The sequence below is a fragment of the Bactrocera dorsalis genome, chromosome 2 (assembly GCF_023373825.1).
Source record: "Bactrocera dorsalis isolate Fly_Bdor chromosome 2, ASM2337382v1, whole genome shotgun sequence".
Lineage (NCBI taxonomy): Eukaryota > Metazoa > Arthropoda > Insecta > Diptera > Tephritidae > Bactrocera > Bactrocera dorsalis.
Window position 1 is genome coordinate 3,001,817 of NC_064304.1, and position 10,184 is coordinate 3,012,000.

Below are 10,184 nucleotides of genomic sequence, written 5' to 3' on the forward strand. Positions count from 1 at the left end.
CGGTGTGTAGCGCTGATTCATCAGCCCTAAAATTGACGTTTCCACTGTTTGGAGAACATTATTTTGAGCATATTGGCATTGAGCTCCACAATGTCCCCACTGGCTCCAGTGTTCAGTGCCCGTTCGTTTCAATTTTGCCAATTCAAATGGAAAACGGTACAACGAGTACCTACAGTAACAACTACAGTTAATTTAATTTTGAAATATTTCAACTGTGACGAAATGCGGAGGACCGAACTACCAACAGGCACCAACCCGAATTTCGGGCGCTTTTCCCGTTCCCTTACGCAGCCAGGCACAGCAATTCACCTCGAGCGAGCGCTCTGGACCGCATAGTGCCAGCAGGTACAAGCGTATGTGTGTGTCGGTGAATGTGTGCGATCAGGTGCATATGCCAAGGAGTTAGGTTTGGGCGCCCAAAATGCGCGCTTCAATGGTTGCGGCAAATGGGCGCTCGCACAACGTCGCCTAATGGGAAATCGATTGCAGTAATTTGCAGCTACAACTCAATTTAAACGTTGAGTTTATTATATTTCTGATTTCCTTTCATTTAGTATTCGTAATTAAATTGCTTTAACAGCGGGAAATGTGTGTGCTCAGCCGTGAGAACTGTTCGTGATGGCATCACTTGAATTTTGGGTGGGCGCACCAGCGATAACGGTACGCGTCGCGCTCTAAGTGGCCATGCAAATGGCAATTTCCACTTTTGTAGTAGACGCCACTGATTTATTTATAGCAATTTGACGGTGAAAATTATAACGACCGCGCTGATGGGCCAACTGCGCCGCATAAACGGCGGAAAGCGGTCGCAAAGCGTTCACCCACTCACACACACACACACAGACATATACACATGGAGGCTGCTGAACCTTTTTAGTTAGCTTTTTGGGCTGTGAGTCCTACCAAATTCCATATACCACTTTTTTCACGAGGATTTCTATCGATTTTTCAATTAGCGTCACAGCCAGCAGCACAACGCTCACGGGCGATTTTGACACCCCAAAGCCTTCATCCGAAGTGCTGTGGCGCCGAGCGAAGGTGACAAGTGCCTTCGCCTCACCTTTGTGCTAATATTTTACTTTTTAGGTGTTATGTATGTTTGCTTTGAAATTCCTTAAACGCTCTGTCATGTCATTTACCCCAGCGCCCTTGTTGTTGTTAGTTACGGCTTTTGTTGTGCCGTCAGCTGACTGCTAAAAATACATGCCATCACATCTGTTTGTGCGTGTGTGTGTGTGTTACAATAATTTCGTATTTTTGTGAGCATTTCACACATTTTTAATATCGTTGTTTGTCGGTATTTGATTATAACGGTACGCTTTTGAGCTGCTCCCAAGCAAGGGTGCCGCTGGAGGGATGTGTGCTTTTCATTTAATTTCACTGTGTCATTCAGTCATTCGGATTGCATGTGATTGCGTGTTGTAATGCTCTCGTGAGTGCCGTTACATTGTACTTGTTGTTGTGTTGCTCCAAGCGATTCGGCACAGTATCCCCACTTGATCAAATCCTTGCGAAAATTTTACTCCAGAACATGGCTGCCTGAGCTAAGAGTATACAGAAAACCGATCTATAATATTTTCATTTTGCAGACAATTGAATTTTTTTGTTGCTGGGCATGACTTCAATAATGTTTAACGGTGGGTTCCATAATCCAAACAAAGAATGGAAGAAAGGAAGAAATTTAAAACTGGAACGTTTTTATTTTTTCCAGCACAGTGTCTCGTTAATAAACTGAAATCGGTAAGTGATATTAAGTATAATCCACGACATTGAAATGGAACAGGGCAGAATAAATAGAAATTCAATTCGCTTGGAATATTAAAAATCGGATAAGAACTCTTATGAGGTTAACCAAACATAGAGTTAAGAGAAACCAGAGTTCGTTCTGCATTATTACGAACAAATTTTTCAATTGTTTCTAAAATGTGAAAGCTCTCTGAAATTTGTGTAACTACAAACTCATCAACTTCAACACGATCCATTCAGCAGCTTTGTTGTGGTTCGATGGATAAACCAGTTGGCAATGCGTTGAACTCATGTTGAAAGAAAGTAATTTTCGAGGAAAATGTTTTTCATTTCGTGAATCTTGCAATGAGTTTCACTGTTGTAAGCACACTTGCTTCTACTCTGATGTATGTGGGAGGTTGTTGTGCTATTTTGAACCTGGGAATGTATTTCAACTGCAAACGTTCCGCTCGAAAACTGCTTTGTCGGTTATAATACTTTGCAGAGCTCATGCCTCAGATATAGTAAGTACTTGTCTACATCCATAAATTAGAGTATTTAGTCGTCATTGTCAGTTGAAAGTTTAATAACAAAAAAGAAGAATAATAATAAAAATAAAAGTAAAAGTAAGAACCGTTTGTCGTGCGGCAGACAAACTTTTGTTGCTCATTACTTTCGTTTTGTGTTTTTCTTGCCAATGTTGTTTTTGTGTTGCCGTACTTTACAGAGAACGGTAATTGCTGCACGTCAAGAAAGCAACAGCATTTTTCTGACACTGCTCTGAAACTCTTTGAGTCGCAGCGCTTTCGCTCCTGCCACACCATTTTGAGGGTCTTCTTCTTCTTTACTGGCGTAGACACCGCTTACGCGATTATAGCCGAGTCAACAACAGCGCGCCAGTCGTTTCTTCTCTTCGCTACGTGGCGCCAATTGGATATTCCAAGCGAGGCCAGGTCCTTCTCCACTTGGTCCTTCCAACGGAGTGGAGGTCTTCCTCTTCCTCTGCTTCCCGCGGCGGGTACTGCGTCGAATACTTTCAGAGCTGGAGTGTTTTCATCCATCCGGACAACATGACCTAGCCAGCGTAGCCGCTGTCTTTTAATTCGCTGAACTATGTCAATGTCGTCGTATATCTCGTACAGCTCATCGTTCCATCGAATGCGATATTCGCCGTGGCCAACGCGCAAAGGACCATAAATCTTTCGCAGAACTTTTCTCTCGAAAACTCGCAACGTCGACTCATCCGCTGTTGACATCGTCCAAGCCTCTGCACCATATAGCAGGACGGGAATTATGAGCGTCTTATAGAGTTTGGCTTTTGTTCGTCGAGAGAGGACTTTACTTTTCAATTGCCTACTCAGTCCGAAGTAGCACCTGTTGGCAAGAGTAATCCTGCGTTGGATTTCAAGGCTGACATTGTTGGTGGTGTTAACGCTGGTTCCTAAATAGACGAAATTATCTACAACTTCAAAGTTATGACTGTCAACAGTGACGTGGGGGCCAAGTCGCGAGTGCGACGACTGTTTGTTTGATGACAGGAGATATTTCGTCTTGCCCTCGTTCACTGCCAGACCCATTTGCGTTGCTTCCTTGTTCAGTCTGGAGAAAGCAGAACTAACGGCGCGGGTGTTAAGACCGATGATATCAATATCATCGGCATACGCCAGCAGCTGTACACTCTTATAAAAGATTGTACCTGCTCGATTCAGTTCTGCAGCTCGAATAATTTTCTCCAGCAGCAGATTGAAGAAGTCGCACGATAGGGAGTCGCCTTGTCTGAAACCTCGTTTGGTATCGAACGGCTCGGAGAGGTCCTTCCCGATTCTGACGGAGCTTTTGGTGTTGCTCAACGTCAGCTTACATAGCCGTATTAGTTTTGCGGGGATACCAAATTCAGACATCGCGGCATAAAGGCAGCTCCTTTTCGTGCTGTCGAAAGCAGCTTTGAAATCGACGAATAGGTGGTGAGTGTCGATTCTCCTTTCACGGGTCTTTTCCAAGATTTGGCGCATGGTGAATATCTGGTCGGTTGTTGATTTACCAGGTCTGAAGCCACACTGATAAGGTCCAATCAGTTTGTTGACGGTGGGCTTTAATCTTTCACACAATACGCTCGATAGAACCTTATATGCAATGTTGAGGAGGCTAATCCCACGGTAGTTGGCGCAGATTGTGGGGTCTCCTTTTTTATGGATTGGGCAGAGCACACTTAGATTCCAATCGTTGGGCATGCTTTCGTCCGACCATATTTTACAAAGAAGCTGATGCATGCTCCTTATCAGCTCTTCGCCGCCGTGTTTGAATAGCTCGGCCGGCAATCCGTCGGCCCCTGCTGCCTTGTTGTTCTTCAGGCGGGCAATTGCTATTCGAACTTCTTCATGGCCGGGTAATGGAACGTCTGCTCCATCGTCATCGATTGGGGTATCGGGTTCGCCTTCTCCTGGTGTTATGTGTTCACTGCCATTCAGCAGGCTGGAGAAGTGTTCCCTCCATAATCTAAGTATGCTCTGGGCATCGGTAACTAGATCACCTTTGGGGGTTCTACAAGAGTATGCTCCGGTCTTGAAACCTTCTGTAAGCCGCCGCATTTTTTCATAGAATTTTCGAGCATTACCCCTGTCGGCCAGCTTATCAAGCTGTTTGTACTCACGCATTTCGGCCTCTTTCTTCTTCTGTCTGCAAATGCGTCTCGCTTCCCTCTTCAACTCTCGGTATCTATCCCATCCCGCACGTGTTGTGGTCGATCGTAACGTTGCGAGGTAGGCAGCCTGTTTTCTCTCCGCTGCGACACGGCACTCCTCGTCGTACCAGCTGTTCTTTTGCACTTTCCGAACACCAATGGTTTCGATTGCAGCTGTACGTAAGGAGTTTGAAATGCCGTCCCACAGTTCCCTTATACCGAGTTGTTGACGAGTGCTCTCAGAGAGCAGGAGTGCAAGCCGAGTAGAAAATCTTTCGGCTGTCTGTTGTGATTGCAGCTTATCGACGTCGAACCTTCCTTGTGTTTGTTGGCGTGCGTTTTTTGCTGCACAGAGGCGGGTGCGAATTTTGGCTGCAACAATATAGTGGTCCGAGTCGATGTTAGGACCTCGGAGCGCACGCACATCTAAAACACTGGAGACGTGTCTTCCGTCTATCACAACATGATCGATCTGGTTGGTGGTTTTTCGATCCGGAGACAGCCAGGTAGCTTGATGAATCTTCTTATGCTGGAATCTAGTACTACAGATAACCATATTTCGGGCCCCGGCGAAGTCGATCAGCCTCAACCCATTTGGGGATGTTTCCTCGTGGAGGCTGAATTTACCGACCGTAGTGCCAAAGATACCTTCTTTGCCCACCCTGGCGTTGAAGTCGCCAAGCACGATTTTAACATCGTGGCGGGGGCATCTCTCATAAGTGCGCTCCAAGCACTCATAAAAAGCATCTTTGGTCACATCGTCCTTCTCTTCCGTCGGGGCGTGGGCGCAAATCAGCGATATGTTGAAGAACCTCGCTTTGATGCGGATTGTGGCTAGACGTTCATTCTCCGGAGTGAATGATAGTACTCGGCGACGGAGTCTCTCTCCCACCACGAATCCAACACCAAACTTGCGCTCCTTTATATGGCCACTGTAGTAAATGTCACAAGGACCTACTCGTCTCTGTCCTTGTCCCGTCCATCGCATTTCTTGGACGGCGGTGATGTCAGCCTTTATCTTCACGAGGACATCTACCAGCTGGGCAGCGGCACCTTCCCAATTAAGGGACCGGACATTCCAGGTGCATGCCCTCAAATCATAGTCCTTATTTCGTTTGCCGTGGTCGTCATCAAAAGGGGGGTCTCTCGTCCGAGGCTGTTTTTTTCTTTTCATTGGGGGGTGTTTTTTACGTGGCGGGTCCCAAACCCAGCGCACAACCCTATGCAGGGGATTTTTCGCCTTCTCACTTTAGCTCGCCTTCAAACGGATGTTCTTAGGCTACCCAGAGGATACTTGGTCAAAGACCGGAAGTCGTGAGCTGCTTGAGTCATATGTAAAAGAATCGTTTCTGGCCACTCCCAAGTGAATGGCGATCAGAGAACTTTCCTCACTTGCGTGAACTTCTACACATGACTCCATCCTCCCATTTTGAGGGTCAGTAGGGTAAAATAGAACGTCTCCATATAGAATAGAGATATATTGTGCTAAGGCCGGGATCTCAAAAATCTTTATATTTATTCTCTCATCTCATTATTTTTCGAATAGCTGTAACCGAGTTCAAATTCGTTTCGATGGCTAAAAAACTGCTAAAGAAATCATGATATCGTTGATGATAGGGCACTCTCTCTCTCTGCGAATTTAGTACACCCCTTCTTTTCACGATAATAATTACTGAAGGACCCCACTTTATTTATATATTAACGCTCCATTGAGAAGAAATCAGAAACAATCAGAAGATATTCCTGCAAGGCAACTTGGAGCATAATTTTCATTTCGTTTATCAGGTGCGTAATATGTAGACGACATTAAGCATTTAACCGTCAACTTAATTTTCGGCGGGCCACATACAAGCACGCACCAGATAGGTATGTATGCATGCAGCCATATGTACATATGTATGTATGTGCGTTGCGAGGGAGGTAAGTTTGCAACTTGAGCTCCGCCAGTCCTCAAGGTGAAGGTAATAATGATTCCTTTTATCTGCATTCCCGCAATGGCTTATAATTATTCGAAATAAATGGCGAAAAGCTCAAGCATACCTATTTTAAACTTTTTAATGGCGAGTACTTAACGGTACAACGTACATGCGCAACATTGCTGGAGTAAAGGAGCTCAGCGCTTCCATTACTGTCCATGTTTGCGAGTACATTTCTCTGTTAGCATAAATTGTCCGTCCATATATCTCTCTACCATTCATGCTCCTTTTATTTCGTTGTAAATCACACTTTCATGTAGAATTTCCCCTTTGAAATATTTTGAATTGATTTATTGGCCAGTTGGTGAAGGGGCGGCGGCGGGGTGCCCAACATGTTGCACAAATTGGCCTCAACGATGTGCAATCAACGTTTAATTCGCACATAACGGATATTTTTGTTTGTATACCGCAACAGATAAATACTGCTGGTACCTGCATAGGTGTGCATGTATTGGCGTAGAAATGTACATGTGTATGTACATATGTATGTGTAAATGCATTGGAAAGAGGAAAATATTTTGATTTCCTGTGCAAGCATTTGATCTACACATGTACATACATACATTCATATGTTTGTATGTATGTACATATATTTGCACACCAGAAGCTTGGCAAATTAACGCTGAAATAAAAAAGATAAATAAACTGGAAATGAAAAATAACGCTGCAACCGGTTTCATCCGCCCATAAAATTTTATAATTTACAAGAATTTCTTGGCTTGGGATCTAGTCTAATTTTTTAATTAAAAAAATTATAGCTTGTCGTCCAGAACTCAAGACAAATTCTAACAACGGTTTCTATTAAGAATAGTGTTAAATAATAAGTCTAAGAATAAATCTAGGAGGAAAAAATTTAAAAAATATGCACATTCAATCGAGCCACTCGATCTGTTCCTCATCATCCACTGTCCTACAAAATACCGGTTTTTGGGCGACAAAAGAATCCGTGTGAGAATACAACATGGGAGAAAATTTTGTGCTCTCATATATCAGCTCTTGTATCTCTAATGTTTAAATTAAACCACCGATCACCTTATTTTCTAATTTTTTAAGCTCTGCCTTTCTTTTTCAAATAATATATGCATGCACGTATTTCCTGTATTTTATTTTTCATGATTAAAGCTATTATCGTTTTTAATGTTTAATAAATTCAAATTCCAATTATACTTTAATAATTATAAAAAGCCTTTCCGAACGTTCACTTACAATTTCCTATTTCGTTTCTATTGCTCTTAGTCACCCTGCTTTATCGGTTTTAGCGTTCCAGCGTATCAGCGGCATTTTGCAACATTATTAACTGTCTTCTTCTAGTTGGATGGTTTGTTGTATTTATTTCTTATTGAGCATTTTATGAGTGTAGTCGATTTCGTAAATCGTTATTAATATCGCGTGGATTGAGTTATATTTAATATTAAAAACTAAATAACAGCTTTTATAGTACGGAGGTGATTTTGCAGGCGGTTCTTCGTAAACAACAAAATATTCTTTGTTGCAGAGAGTGTATCCCTTCAATAGGGACAAGTGAGAACGGTGTCAAGTGTGTGTGTCACAGCGTTTACGTTCACGCCCAAACGAAAAAAGTGGCATATATTTTTATTAAAATTAATTGGTGTGATTGAGCTTTAAAGCGAAAATATCAATTAAACTTAAATTAAGTGAAAGGTTAAATTCATTAAATAGTGTCGAGTGAAATATTTATAATTCCTGAAGGACATTTGAGATATGGAGGTGAGTGAAGAACTTCAAAGTTTTGCCATTAAGAAAGCTGTATCTCAGCACAGTTGGTTGACTGCATTTAAAATACACAAAACTTTCAGAGTGGTAATGTTATTACACCAATATATATAATAGAATAGGGATATTTTAATTAATGGAAAAAATTTAAAATATGAGTATATACCAGCAAAAAACACTTGGCGACAGTCAGTCCAAAAAGAAGTCAATGTTTCGTGCTTGCTGTTGTTGCGATTACGTCAGTTCACAATGATTAGCAACTAGCAACCGCTATTGCTATCTCATTTCCACGCCCCACAACATAGGGGAGCTACACAAATGTTTGTTGTTTGCCATTGCTCTTCTTGTGGAGTTGCGCTGTGTCTCTGTTTTTGTATATCACCGGTGGAGCCTCACTGCTTGAAATTCCTAGCTCTACGATAACAACACTTGGTTGATGGTTGATGCTAAAGGTGGCGGTGCTAGATATGCAAGCTACATGTTATGTATAGAGGTCATAATTGATTTTGTTACAAAGATCACTACGTGCAGATTGTGGTGTGAAGCAGCACAGCAAAAGGTGTCGTCATCAATATTTTCATTGTTTTGAAGTGCTCGTCATCAATTAAATGCTCACACTATCTTTATGAGCTTCATTCCATGGTACTGTTATTTATACTTTTGCTTTTACCTACTACCGTGTTCAGTTTACGTTGGCGTAGCAAGGTAATAAAGACAAAACAGTCGAATATATCTAATTGCCGGCTTGAGGGCTTTTTAGTCTGTTGACGCATTCCACATATTACATGTTCATATGTATGGTTGTATACAGCTGCGTACGCCCTGCTTAGTGTGGTGTTTTTGTGTCATCGTTATTTGACAGCTTCATATTATTGTTTCTTCTTTAGTAAGCAAGTTTATTTTATATTTTGCAATGTTTTATTTTGATTTTGTTTTATAATTATGTACATGTGTATGCATGTACAAGCGTGAATAGTTTATTGTTATTATGCAATTTTCGAAACCACTTTCATTCATTGGAAATGCAAATTGATTTACAAATTGTTGGTGTACAATTTTCTACACTTATGCAATTAGCCAAGCCATATTGTAATTTAAATACAATGATACGGTTTTGCAATTATAAAATCATATTTACAAGTATACTCGTACATACATATGTACATATATACAAACTACAAGACATAATTCATAATGTTATAATATTTTGGAGTTACGTAGGCATGTTCATTATTTATTCAATTATTTTGCTTTTATATCTACTAATATAGTATAGGAGAGGCCAATTTGTCCTGTTGTTGTTGTTGTAGCGGCAGAGTTCTGCCGAGTTGACAGTCCTTGGCCGGATAAAAATCCGGGTCCGTTCCGGTTACGTAGACCCGACTGTCGTGGGAACGGGCCAATTTGTCCTAATATCAAATGGTGACATTTAGTTTCTTGTCATTTACAGACAGAGTAGCAAATTCAGTTGTTACAATTCTCCGTATTCCGCAAAGATGATTAAACAATGTAGAATATAATTAATCAACTAATCAGACAAAACATTATACAGTTCAATTTCTTCTTTTTAAATGTTATTTTATCTGCCGAAATTCTAAAAATACTTTTTGCAATTGACCGTCATACAATGATGTGCATACTTATGTAAATGTATGGAACTATGTACATAAGTATATCTTGACTCGCATTTCCTTATCATCATACCAAATTGTTGTCTTGTATTTTTTGCAAGTATTTTAGCAAATTTAATTGTCCGTACGCGGTTTTGGTGATGCACGCTGGCAATTTATTGCAAATGCGATTAAGACGTGATTAATTACATTGGTAAATATATGTACATATATGCATTTGAATACGTGTGTACATAGATTGCCTGGCCCAGGGTAGCGCAATAATTGAAATAGCTTGGCAGTCGACCCATCGGCAGGTGTACCAGTATTAAGTATTTACGCTGTGACGCCTCAGTGTCAATCAACTCGATGCTTGTCGATAATGTAATATAGATGTATGTATGTTTATGTAGTGTGTACTTTGTGCGGAAGTGGTGGATTTTGCAATGGTACAAAAAA